This window comes from Cygnus olor, chromosome 1 (assembly GCF_009769625.2).
Source record: "Cygnus olor isolate bCygOlo1 chromosome 1, bCygOlo1.pri.v2, whole genome shotgun sequence".
In the NCBI taxonomy this organism is placed as follows: domain Eukaryota; kingdom Metazoa; phylum Chordata; class Aves; order Anseriformes; family Anatidae; genus Cygnus; species Cygnus olor.
The window spans coordinates 162,745,105-162,758,859 of record NC_049169.1 but is presented as its reverse complement, the minus strand read 5'-3'; positions in this window follow the sequence as shown (position 1 = coordinate 162,758,859).

The window sequence follows — 13,755 nt, the reverse complement described above, 5'->3', positions numbered from 1 at the left end:
TGAAGACCGGAGTGACATTGGCTATCCTCCAGTCTTCAGGCACCTCTCCTGTTCTCCAGGACCTTTCAAAGATGATAGAGAGCGGTTCGGCGATCACCTCTGCCAACTCCCTTAGCACACGTGGATGCATCCCATCAGGACCCATGGATTTGTGTGCGTTGAGCCCACTCAGATGCTCCCGAACCACTCTCTCATCAACCAGGGGGGAGCCCTCCATTTCCCAAACCCTTTGTCCTCCCACCAGGGTCGAGGAGTCCCAGGGGGGAATCCTTGAAGCAAAGACTGCAGCAAAGAAAGCATTCAGTATCTCCACCTTCTCGGCGTCTCCCGTTACCAGGACACCCCCCTCATTCAGCAAGGGACCCACATTATCCCTAGTCTTCCTTTTACTGTTTACATACTTAAAAAAAACATCCCTTCTTATTATCTTTTATCTCTTTTGCAAGCCTCATCTCTAGGTGGGCTTTAGCCTTCCTCGTTGCATCCCTGCAGGCCCTGACAACACTCCTGTACTCCTCCCAAGAGGACAGGCCCTTTTTCCACATTTCATAGACCTTCCTCTTCCTTTTGATCTTATCGATGAGCTCCTTGCTCATCCACACAGGTTTCCTGCCCCCCTTCCCCGATTTCCTACTCTTAGGGATGCACCGATCCTGAGCTTCGAAGAAGTGCTGTTTAAATGTAGCCCAGCTATGAACATTTAAAAGCTGATAGTCTTTGAATATTTAGCAGCACTTCATATTTGCACTATTTTTATTATTATTATTTTTTTTTTCCCCTGTGGAATTAAGTAAATTCCATGTCTTCTTGTGGATACAGAACATGAATTGACTGTCACTGCTCAACCCTTCTGTAAATAGGTAGCTTGTCATTAAGGACGTGTAGGCCAGCATAATTTAAGTACACTAGTAGCCTTTCTGTTGTCTAGTGTAACTGTGTACAGAAACTGATACAGAAAATTGCTTCCCTGATGTACTCTCAGAGCTCCGGAAAAGCTGGTGCTTTTAGTTTGTGCTTCTTCCTACCAGTAGTATCACTGGACTACTTTACTGTGTCACATATGAACATAACAGTCTGGCCTTAAATGGGTCCTGGATTTATGCCTAAAAAGTCATGCTCATATGTATCTGCATGTCTCACATGTGCACATATGAAGCATTAAGGAGAAATTATGACCACGATTAAACTAATAATAATAAAAAAAATATTTCTATTCTAAGAACTCTTTTTTAATGTTTCATATTTATGTTCATGGGATGTCAACATAGAAATTAATGAAAGAGAAAGCCTTAAAGACTGGTAGACCACAGCGATATAATACATGCAGAAGCTTCTGGAGAAGCCTGAAATCAGACATCAGAAATTATTTGGAAATGTCTACAGTTTAAATTGATGATATCTCCCTATCTTAGCAGTGTAATGTGAATGGGATATCTATAAGAGCAGTATAACATTACAAAGCAAGCAAACAACAGCAACACAAATTAAATGCATTAACCGTATTTTTGCAAACAATAAATATTTGTAAAATATTTGAAGAGAAATTTGCATCTGTCCACAAAGATTAAAGTAAAAACACTTTATTAATGTATGGTTATGTTATTCAGAAGTTTAAAAATACTCTTCACATGAGATCTGTTCAATGAACTTTTATGTTCATATTGCCAAGAAACACTCAAAATGGTCCTTTTGCAAATAACTTACAGTTAACCACATCAGATTCAGCAGGATTAAGCTAAATCTTCTTTTGATGTCTAATGTGTTATACTTCCAAAGCAATTCAGTGGCAGAGACAAGTAGTTAAAGTGCAGGAAATTTACATGCATCCCCAGTGTCAACAGATCTTCAGGGCAGTGAGCATGGGAAATAAAGAATTCTTATTTGTGCTTCTTCCAATTTCTTGCCATGTTTCCTCATCCCAACCAGAACTGCATTGCTAAAGATTCCACAGTGGCCGGTGAAAGGATGAATGGAATTTAGTTCTCTTTTGTGAGCTGTGTGAGGAAAGAGAAAGGACACAGTTAAGCTTTTATTGACCCAACTTCAAATCCAGTGTGTCTAACTAGGAAATTGTTCATTCAGATGGAAGCCAAAAAAGCGTCTATGCCTCAATGTCGCTGAGACAGCAAAATCAATTCAGAAGACAAGAGTTCTGTTTAGTAAGTATTCAAAGGAAGAAAATGTACCTACATCAATAAATAATATACAGAATAGGGCACTTATACTGCATAATATATTATCAAAGATTCAAGAAATACAAAATTCATCAGCCTCTCCAAATGTTGGTTTTTCATAGACCAGAAGGCCTAAGTGATTTTTAAAATACAAATAAAATTCTCTTAAGGAACAGAAAGATTCATGCATTTTTCACTGTCTTCCATATTGAAAAGATTTTGCCATTTTTTTTACCTTGTTTCCATTATAAAACTACTTATAAATTCAAAAAATCTAGAAATGCTAAGAACTTTCATATAATTTTTCCAATCATACCCCTGGGATTTTTGTTGTTTACAGATCTATAACTCAAAACCAAACTGCATCAATGGTAATGATCAGTTCTATAATATGTGGCTGTATAACTGGCCTTTTAAAGTGAAGGCTGAATATGAATAAGTTTCCAGTCCAAACTTTTCCCCATAAAAGATCAGTATTCTTAAGCATCGAGACTTATACTGGTCCATACATTGCTTATTTAATAACTAATGTGGGTGTTCACTAATGGCAATAATTTATGTTTATTGCTATCTGTACAGAAAGATGAAGTTGGAACCCATGTATTTAAATCCTTATATTTCTATTATTGTTTTTAGGAAGACTATGTTTTATTAATATTTGGAGGGCTGATATGTTCAATGCTACTTTCTTAAGCCTTCAGATGAGCTGAATACAGGGTACATAGTGACCTGCTTTCATTTGAGTTTGGCCCAACCACAAAGTGTCCATCTCTTTCCTTCAGTTACAAAGGAAACTTACAGTGAAGAGACACCTTTTTAAAGTATCTGAGTTAAGAGGATTGGTGTTAGAGAGGTGTAAACTGTCCCAATCTTCATGCCTGATTGTTGAGAATTGTCATGTAGATATTGTCACCTTTTTCAATCCTAATTTGTACAGAACATAAGTTAGTACAGTTAGCTTTTAATTTAGGATGTAATTGCAAAATACATGCAAAATCTACTTTTGCCTCTACCCTTACACAGATTACTGTGTGTAAGGCATAATGCATGTGTTTGGGGAGAAGCATGAAATAGCCCTCACAAAAGAGGGAAAGTGAAGAATGACGAACCTCTTCCCTGGTATAAGAAAGCCTCAGTTTTCTCCCCTACAGCAGGGTCAAAATCTATAACTCCTCACTTGTGGTCATATATATGCTCCTGCTCTATTCCACGTCTGTGGCAGAGGTAATCTTAGGGATTTTCTTATCTTCTCATGCACTTAATTATTCCCAGTGCTCCAGCTTATCATCCATCCTTTCTGTCCTATTTTGTAATCTTAAAAGATGTCCAACTTCACTGAGCTTGCCTCAAGAAGACTTTTTGAACAACATTAGACTGCACATTAAATTATATTGATGGTAAGAGTTAAGTGTAGGTTATGTCAAAACCAAACATAGATATCCACTGAGCAGACTGTTTGCTTTTGCATCTGACTCACTGAAAATATATTCAAGTGAAACGTTTGTAGAGTGTCTAACTCACATTAAGCTGTTGCAGAAAACATTCTGATTGCTTCAATTAATCATAAAAAAATCAAACAAACAAACAAAAAAAACCACCCTAATTCATTAATCCGTAAATTGTGGGCCACGTCAACTTCTTGATGGATATCGTGTGAGATGTATGCCCAAGCCTCCAGTTTTCTCTTAGTACCAAGAGTTTGCAAATGTCTTATGATCTGCATGGTAGGGGAAAGTCTGTCCCTCTTATGTCTCTTCTGTGATCATTGGTTGATGAGAGGCTCAACATGAGCTCACAATGTGTGCTTGCAGCCCAGAAAGCCAACTGTTTCCTGGGTTGCATCAAAACAAGGGTGACCAGCAGGTTGAGGGAGGTGATTCTCCCCTCTACTCTGCTCTCCTGAGACCCTACCTGGAGTACTCTGTTCAGCTCCAGGACCCCCAGCACAAGAAGGACATGAAAGTGTTAGAATGAGTCCAGAGGAGGGCGGCAAAGATAATCAGAGGGCTGGAGCACCTCTCCTACGAAGACAGACTGAGGGAGTTGGGGATGTTCAGCCTGGAGAAGGGAAGGCTCTGGGGAGACCTTATAGCAACTTTCCAATAACTAAAGGGGGCCTACAGGAAAGCTGGGGAAGGACTCTTTGTCAGGCAATGAGTGTAGTGATAGGAAAAGGAGTAATGGTTTTAAACTGAAAGAGGGTAGATTTAGATTAGATATTTGGAAGAAATTGTTTACTCTGAGTGTGGTGAGGCACTGGAACAGATTGCACAGAGAAATTGTGGATGCTTCATTCCTGGAAGTGTTCAAGGCCAGGTTGGATGGGGCTTTGAGCAACCTGGTCAAATGTGAGTTGCCCCTGCCCATGGCACGGGTTTGGAATTAGATGATCTTTAAGTTCCCTTCCAATCCAAACCATTCTATGCCAGTATGATTAATACTTTTTTTTTCTTTTTTTTTTTCTTGCCTGTGCTCTTTTACACCTCCAAATTTTGCCTATAATGACCTCACAGAGATGAAAGCTGACACTTCTTTAGCAGGAGAATACATCTCTGTCAAAAAACTGTTGAGTGTATTTGTAGTTGAATGTATTTTCTGATTTTTCTTGTCAACTCTTTGAAATTGGTTATCCAATGAGTTGCTTTATACTGCCTTTTCACTCAGCCTTCATTACTTTTTTCTCCTGAGCCACGCAACTGACTCTAGGTGTTTTGTGACTATGTGTACCAAACATGGATCATGAAACACAATCATTCTCTATTGTCAAAAAATGCCAAGATATAATCTGGTTATATAAAGCTGTTCAAGCACTATTTTTTTTCCCCCACTAATATCAATGCACTTCATCTTATGTAAGGAAGAACAATCCTTTTTTAATCAACTTCATAGAAATAAATCTTTAATGTGTACTAGCTGTACTAGATTATAATGTTATTCTCATGATATTAAATAAAGAACTAAGACTGTGGGACACTAACTTCCATTTTTTACTTTTGTGAAATATCAACAATTTCTTTCTCTCTCTCTCTCTCTTTCTTCTTTCTTTCTTTTTATTTTGGGAAGGGAAGTTTTTAAAATCTCTAGTAAGGGAAATAAACAAAATCATTGTCAATTCATAGCATAATAATACAAGCTTCGGCTTTACATAATGACTATTTTGGAATGCCTGAATTCAGTTGAATACTAACTTTACTCAGAGTTTGGTGTAATTATTTAATTAATGGAAATGAAGCATTGCAGCACTGAAGAGATTGAATAACTGTTGAAGGACACTGGATAAGACCCATGGCTTGACTGCAGCCCAGGGTAATTCACATATTCAAATAATGAAATAGTGAATTTTCATTGCTTGTCTCTCTGTTCCTTCTTTCAGCTTTGCATCATGATGGAACCAAAGAAATCTGTCTTCTGCCAGACAGCAAGAACCTACGTTGCCAGGGAAACAAGTTGACTGCAAAAAAACGTTAAAATAAAGGTGGCTCGTTTCCAAGTCACCATTTTTCAGGAGTTTTTTTTTTTTTTTTTAATTTTAATAAAAACACCCACACTGGCAAAAAAGCCCTGCGGGAAGTTTTATAATCAATAAACCTGTTATTTGTAGAGAGATTATGAATCAGAAATGAATGCTAAGCAGGTGACAAATACACACCAGTATTTCTCAATTTTAAAAATATGAAAACCCGTAGAGGAAGTACATAAAAGTTTTAGGAAAGTTTTAAAGAACCTATTGAGAAAGCATCTGCTTAACTAAGAATTGGTTGCTAGGATTTACAAAGATTGTCACAAAGTTGTTCCAAAATCTGCTTCACTGAAATGCTAACTGGGTGAAAAACATGTTCTTAATGTTAAAAGGGTTGCATGGGATTAAGCTGCATGCTTCCCATTAAATCAAAAGGAATCTGTATAGTTAAATTTAAGTTCAGTCCTTTGGAAACACTTATTTTGCATCATGAGTACAGAAATGTTTCAAGTGCAGAAGAGGAAAAAAAACCTGTTTTTCAGTTACAAATACGTGACTCAGTGAAAAGAGGAAAGGAAAGGAAAGGAAAGGAAAGGAAAGGAAAGGAAAGGAAAGGAAAGGAAAGGAAAGGAAAGGAAAGGAAAGGAGGGAAAAGGACAGGAAAGGAAAGGAAAGGAAGGGAAAGGAAAGGAAAGGAAAGGAAAGGAAAGGAAAGGAAAGGAAAGGAAAGGAAAGGAAAGGAAAGGAAAGGAAGGAAAGGAAGGAAAGGAAAGGAAGGAAGGAAAGGAAAGGAAAGGAAAGGAAAGGAAAGGAAAGGAAAGGAAAGGAAAGGAAAGGAAAGGAAAGGAAAGGAAAGGAAAGGAAAGGAAAGGAAAGGAAAGGAAAGGAAAGGAAAGGAAAGAAAAGGAGAGAACAGAAAAAGAAGAAAAGAGAAGAAAGAAGAGAAGAGAAGAGAAGAGAAGAGAAGAGAAGAGAAGAGAAGAGAAGAGAAGAGAAGAGAAGAGAAGAGAAGAGAAGATAGAAGAGAAGAGAAGAGAAGAGAAGAGAAGAGACGAAAGGAAGGAAAGGAAAGGAAAAGGAAAGGAAAGAAAGGAAGGAAAGGAAAGGAAAGGAAAAGAAGGAAAGGAAAGGAAAGGAAAAAAAAAAAAGGAAAGGAAAGGAAAGGAAAGGAAAGGAAAGGAAAGGAAAGAACGGAAATGAGAAAGGAAAGGAAAGGAAAGTGCAGGAAAGGAAAGGAAAGGAAAGGAAAGGAAAGGAAAGGAAAGGAAAGGAAAGGAAAGGAAAGGAAAGGAAAGGAAAGGAAAGGAGAACGGAAAAAGAAAAAAAGAGAAGAAAAGAAAAGAGAAGAGAAGAAAAGAGAAGAGAGGAAAAGAAAAGAGAGGAAAAGAAAAGAGAGGAAAAGAAAAGAGAAGAGAAGAGAAGAGAAGAGAAGAGAAGAGAAGAGAAGAGAAGAGAAGAGAAGAGAAGAGAAGAAAGAAAGAGAAGAAAGAAAAGAAAAGAAAAGAAAAGAAAAGAAAGAAAGAAAAGAAAAGAAAAGAAAATAAAAGAAAATAAAAGAAAATAAAAGAAAATAAAAGAAAATAAAAGAAAAGAAAAAATAAAAAAGAAAAGAAAAGAAAAAAGAAAAAAGAAAAGAAAAGAAAAGAAAAGAGAAGAGACGATAAGAGATGAGAAGAGAAGAGAAGAGAAGAAAAAAGAAAAGAAAAGAAAAGAAAAGAAAAGAAAAGAAAAGAAAAGAAAGAAAAAAAAAGAAAAGAAAAGAAAAGAAAAGAAAAAAAAAGAAAAGAAAAGAAAAGGAAATGAAAAAAGAAAAGAAAAGAAAAGAAAAGAAAAGAAAAGAAAAGAAAAGAAAAGAAAAGAAAAGAAAAGAAAAGAAAAGAAAAGAAAAGAAAAAAAGGATCCCCAGCTCAAAATGTATTTCCATTTTCTTGCATAAGAACAACAAATTCCACTAACAGCAACGATGTAATGGTAAAGGGCACTTGCAGAAAATAAAGCCCAATGTGTTGAGGTGTTAAACATTTTTATATTTTTTCCTAATAAAATGAATTAACAAAACACCGTGAAACTATCTGAGACAGAGATCTTTCTTGAATTACAACACAACACAATTTGACTGAATTTTCTGATTCTGATAATGACCCAAAAGCTGTATTGCAGGAGAATGTACCCCGTCTAATTCAGATGACTATTTGTTGTTTAGTACTGAAAAACAAAAGGAAATTTTAGCAGAATATATTCACTTAGGGGCAGTTCACTGAGTGTTCATCCAAGAGCCAGTGCTGCATGGAAAAGAGCACATGGTGATCTCAGTCTTCTTCCCTTTTGTATCATCTAACCTACATGCAGGAAAGGTCACATGCCTGCGTACCTGTAAAGTGGAACATCTGGGGCAAACTGAGGTGAGTGTTTGTATAATGGAGTGTCTGATTATGAAGTTCTATCAGGTTCTGTGATTCTTTCACTGACAGATCTCACAGGCTCCTGTTTTGTTAGGTTATATGCCCCAAAACATCAGCACAGTGGGTCCCCTAACTGACGCAACATGTGCAAGGGTTTAAGACTACAATGCTAGGTGCCAAGTAGTGGAAACAGCCAGACATGTAAACAAAGGAGTTCATCTGCAATGCATGTTGGACTCTTGCCTGTGTGTTACAGGGTCCCATCCACACCTTATGGAAAACTTTTTCTTATTTTACTAGACAAGTAGTCCATACTAATGCTAACATTTCTAGTCCCAACTTGAAGCGGAAGAGACTTATTCTTTACATGGCCTGGGGACTAAAGTCTGATTGTTTCTTGAGCAGTCTGCTCTCGTGGTTGTTGTATGGGACATGAAAGTACTCACCGATTCTTTTCGAAAATCAAGTAACTTACAGAAATATCTGTTTTGATAATCCTGCTGGGGCTTGTTTGTGAAAGTGATTCTGAGCAGTACAGCAGTTCAGGCTGGTATAGACTGGTATAGATCTGACAATCAGAAAAAAAAAAAAAAAGCAAATTTTGGTGCTCAGCGGTCTATCCAGGGATCTAATGAATACCAAGACAACTGAATGTTAAACTAAAACAAATGGAAAGGTCAAAGATCATATCTACCAGAGAATATAGCACAGTTTTAAGAACCCAAAATTAATGCAGACTCAGGCAGTTAACAGTGCACAAATGCAGCCATAATGCTTTCAATCCCAAATTGTCTCAAGCAGAGCCAGAAGAGTTGTCTCTGCAGTGTGCCTTTCCTTAATTTCAATTTTTTGCCTCTGTGGAGCCAGGGCTGGTATCTCTGCAGCAAGGGTATTGATACACTCTAAACCCATAGAACACGAAGAAATACTATGAATAATTTAGCATGTAAACTGGACTTCCCAGTTTATCTGCCTGTGCTTTAAATACAAACCCATTTTTCATGATAACAGGATTAAAACATTAAGCATGCTTTTCATGTCCTTTACATCTTTTCAATAAAAAATTACTTTAAAGCAGTACACAACAGATAAATTTTCTAACAGATAGACATCAATTTTAGTTTTATTTACTTGCATGACTATCTTTTCTTTTTTTTGGGGGGGGTGAAGACAAGAATAATTTTATCTAATCAGATATATAATTAATTTGCTGCTAATTGATTCACTAGAAACAGCAGTTAATATGAGGTGTGTAGGTAAAAGTTGTAGGACAGTATGTGAAAAACTATTGAGAACTATTGGGAGCATAATTTGTAAGATGCTTGGATCTTCGGGGATGTTATGAGTGCAGGCTGCTGTGTAGCTTTTTATAGGAATTTAGAAGACAGTAGAATGAAACTATTTGTAGACAAATGTTTCTCTGGTCCTGAAACAACTATTGTTTATTATAGTGTCTCCTTTATATGAGAAGAGACAAAAATTATCCAACTGGATTCTTAGTTGAGCTGCCATGAGATTGATGGATGAACTAAGTGGTGCTGGGTGTAGAGTTCTGTAGTGGAAGGGCTAGTGGTCCTTCAACACTTGTGTTTTATGAGTTAGCAACCATATGAAAAAAACTCTGATTGTCTTCTGAAAATACATCAAGCTATGGAAGAAACAGTTGATTCAGGAAAACTGAATAAACAGATAAATGTAATTGTGCAGGCAGAATGGACTTTCAAGTGAATACATTCTAAATAAAAAATAAAATAAAATGAAATAAAACAATAAAATAAAATAAAATAAAACAAAATAATAAAATAAAATAAAATAAAATAAAATAAAAACAATAAAATAAAATAAAACAAAACAAAATAAAATAAAATAAAAAATAAAAATTATCCAGATGAATCTTTTCTGGACAACAGTATGCAACAAAGCATGTAGGTAGAAGTTGTCTTTTTAGGCATTGTACTAAAATCATACCACTCAACATCTCATCAGCATTTATTTCTCAGCTGAAAACTCCTGGTTGAAACTGCTTCAGATTCAGAAAGCAATTACTAGCATTACAATCCTCTTAAGTAAGTTTAATTACCAGACCAGGTAGGAGTTCTGGCTTCACAGGACTGGGTGTGCACTCCAGCCAGGTCCCAACTTTATTTTGAGATGAAATTTGGGCATTGTTATCTCTCTGTGTCATGAAGAAGAATTACAAGAGGATATGACAGAAGTTGTGTCTTAGTGTGCCCTGCTAGTCCATGAAAAGAGAGCCAGACCCAGAAATGAAACAAAATAGATATAAGCACATTAAGTCTGAACACATTTAAGGAGAACAGCTTGTTAAAAGGTCTGAATCATTTGTATAATAGTTTAGGTACAAGCCCAAGCTCTGTGGTCATATAATCATCAAAATCTTAGTGGACAGTATGTGAGAGAAGGAGTTTCCCTTCCTGCAATAATTTCTTATTCAAGTACTGATCTAACTCCATGGCAGCTCTGTAGTCTGTGCTCTTCAAAGTACAAATGGTGTTTGCATTACCCCGTTCTGATTCTCTTTCAATATGAACTTCCTTAACTCAGCACAATCTCCACCCATACTTAATCACTCAGGAGAGGAAATTCTCACAGTCCTCAAGTGCACAGCAATTCTGCTACACTACTTTCTTATGAAGGAGCAGTGGCCAGAGATGGCAAAGAAGATTGTGGCCTGAAAACAGGAAGGTGGTATAATTAATATGTTTACCTTGGGCTGAGGAAGGGAGAAGAGAAGAGTGGTGAAGATGCTGCTAAATAACAGCAAGCTAGGTCTGATCCTCAAATTTGATACCTCGTGGTAGATAGACACCTTGGGATGCTTGGCCCTCAAGCACACACTGGATGTGTCTACGCTATGTTGCATCATGAATCAGAGAATCATAGAATGGCTTGGGTTGGAAGGGACCTCAAAAATCATTTAGTACCAACCCCCTGCCATAGGCAGGGATGCCATTAGGGTCCTCCGGGAACCTAAGCCCATCCTCTGGGCTTCTTGTTCACAGGACACACATCCCTTTAGTCTTGTTAATACTGCCTTTTGGAAGCATTCCTAGGAGTGAACAGGCCAAGGCAGAGATGGAGGAGAGAGCTGATCATTTGCCAGTGTGAATGGGCAGGCATCTTCTTCTCTGGTCTTCAGAATTTTAACACTGTTGACATTGCTTGCAGGGGCTGGAAGCACAGAAGAGGAAGTGTTTGGTCTGTGTACATTAATGCAGGATGAAAGGCAAGACTGGTACTGCGATGGCACTGTAGCACAAGTGTCTGTGTAGTATTGTCCAGTATAGTATAGGCCTAGTGGTACTGCTATGATACTGGCATATTACTTAGCTATGGTGCAGATACCATAAGAGTTGTGGAGCAACACGGGAAATTCAGATACAAGTCCTAGTGGGTTTAGTGTATTACCAAAATTAATGTTTCTGAATTAAGTGAAAAAGTGTCAACAGCCTCACAATTCTCTTCAGTTCTTTAGGATTTTTTTTTTTTTTTTTGAGCTTTATATGACTACTTCTCAATCTAAGGGTTTGAAATGAGACTCAGTTTAACTGCAGTATAGCTTTCTAACATTTCTTTTCAAAGAGATTTTTATTGTTCAATATGTTTTAGGAAGTGCTTTTTGAATAATTTCAAGATGTTTTTCCCTTTTAGAACCACAGGGAAAATTGCTAATTTAAAGCATTTGGCACACCTTATTATTCTCTTCTTTCAGCAGACCTGAATCTATCCTAAATAAACAAGGATGAAAGAGAAAGAAAATTACATTTATCACAGATAGAGATAAATATACTGAATGTGAGATAGTTCTTTAGCTTCCATAGTTATTCTAATAGCTGGTTGCACTATTTATGTAAAGAATTGTTTCTATATTGTATAGTGAGTCATATCTTCTAGATAAAATTCTCTGACTGTTGATATCAACATCACAAGAAGAGTGTTGATGTACAGTTTAGCTTTTCATCAGTGAAAAGGTGCTTATTTGTTTCTACCCTTTCTACCCTTTAGAACATGTTATCACAGTGCTATCTCAACGCAGGCACTGGATATAGGTAACAGTAGGATTTGGGAGCAATCAAAATTCCAAGTTATACTGTTACATAGTGAAAGAAACAAAACACAGTAACATAATGCACTCAGTGTGACATGGCACTGAAAACCAGAAAGCATCAAAATGTCTATTCCACTTGGTGTTCTAGGGTATAGTTCTTAACAACATTATCTGTGCTGTAGTATCACTCTGGCTGCTATACCGTGGAATAGTTTCCCTTGGGCTAGGCTAGAAAATATGCATATGAAGACATGGAAACTGCTAAGATGTCATGTTGGTTAACTATAAACTAAAAAGGAATTTTTTTGCCTTCCCCACAGAGTTTCATAGGAAGAAAGCCTGTAGAAGTGATGTAATACTGTGTGTGGGTAAAGCTGATAGGAGCATTCATGAACCATAGTACATCAGCATCAATGATGTTTAGTATGATCAGAGCAAAACAATATCAAGACTACGAAATTTTAAGATCTAGCTTGTAGATTTGATGAAAAATATATTTTTCTTTCATTGTTCTAGACTAATGGATACACAACAAATAAAAAAATCTTGTTCTTTCATATTTATTTGTTTAATCACACTTCTGTAACATCCTGTGAGCAATCTGCGGTACAAATTTTTTTCTATATACGTAATTCCAATAAAATCCCTTATGACCAGTACAAAAATAGGAAACACACAAATGAAAAAACTTATCTGTTGTATGTTGCTCTGATAAGCAATTCAGAAAGAGACTACTCTGTGTGGAAGGCAGATAAAAATAAATAAATTGGGTAAATTACACTTAGGAGTAGCATCTTTCTCCTTCATTTACTGTATACAAAGTTAACAGTAATCAGATTCTGGTAGACTTTATGTGATAAAATGTCTTAGCACCTCAGAGATTATTTCTTCTCATTCTAATACAGATATCTAAAATACATCAGTGTAATCATTCTCTAAAAGTGTTTATTTCTTCCACTGCCTTCCACTTTTCATAAAGAATGACTGACTCATGTGTAAGCATCTAAACTTTAATCGTCTAAAGTTAGGTGAGATGAATATATCTCCTTGCCTCCTCGGTTAGATGCTTTAATTGAACATTTAAAAATGGATGGGTCTAGAGCTCCATCCTAGATAATATATTTTTCATTTTTATAGTCATTTGGACAGGAATTCCCTTATATTTATTTCTGAGGAGAAACAGAACAGTTAGGTCTAACAGATAAATAACACAAGTAAAGAAAGAAATTCAAGATTTTATCAGGGGATGGACAAAGAAGGAGAAGAAGGAGGAGAAGAAGGAGGAGAAGAAGGAGGAGAAGAAGGAGGAGAAGAAGGAGGAGAAGAAGGAGGAGAAGAAGGAGGAGAAGAAGGAGGAGAAGAAGGAGGAGAAGAAGGAGGAGAAGAGAAAACAAAAATAATTTAGGAATAATTTCAGAGTAATAATATTTTAGAAATGATTTCCTATATTCTTTAGCAGTTGCGTCCTTAAATATGTCAATTCATATTTTATATTCTTTATTTGAACAAAATAATGTGTAGCGTATACAAAAGACAAATGTTTTTCTTGAATGTTGCTGTTTGCAGTTACATATTAATCTGATGTTTTGCTGCTTTCAGAAGAATGAAGACCAGAAAGTGAAAACATATCCACAAATATCAGTGTATTAC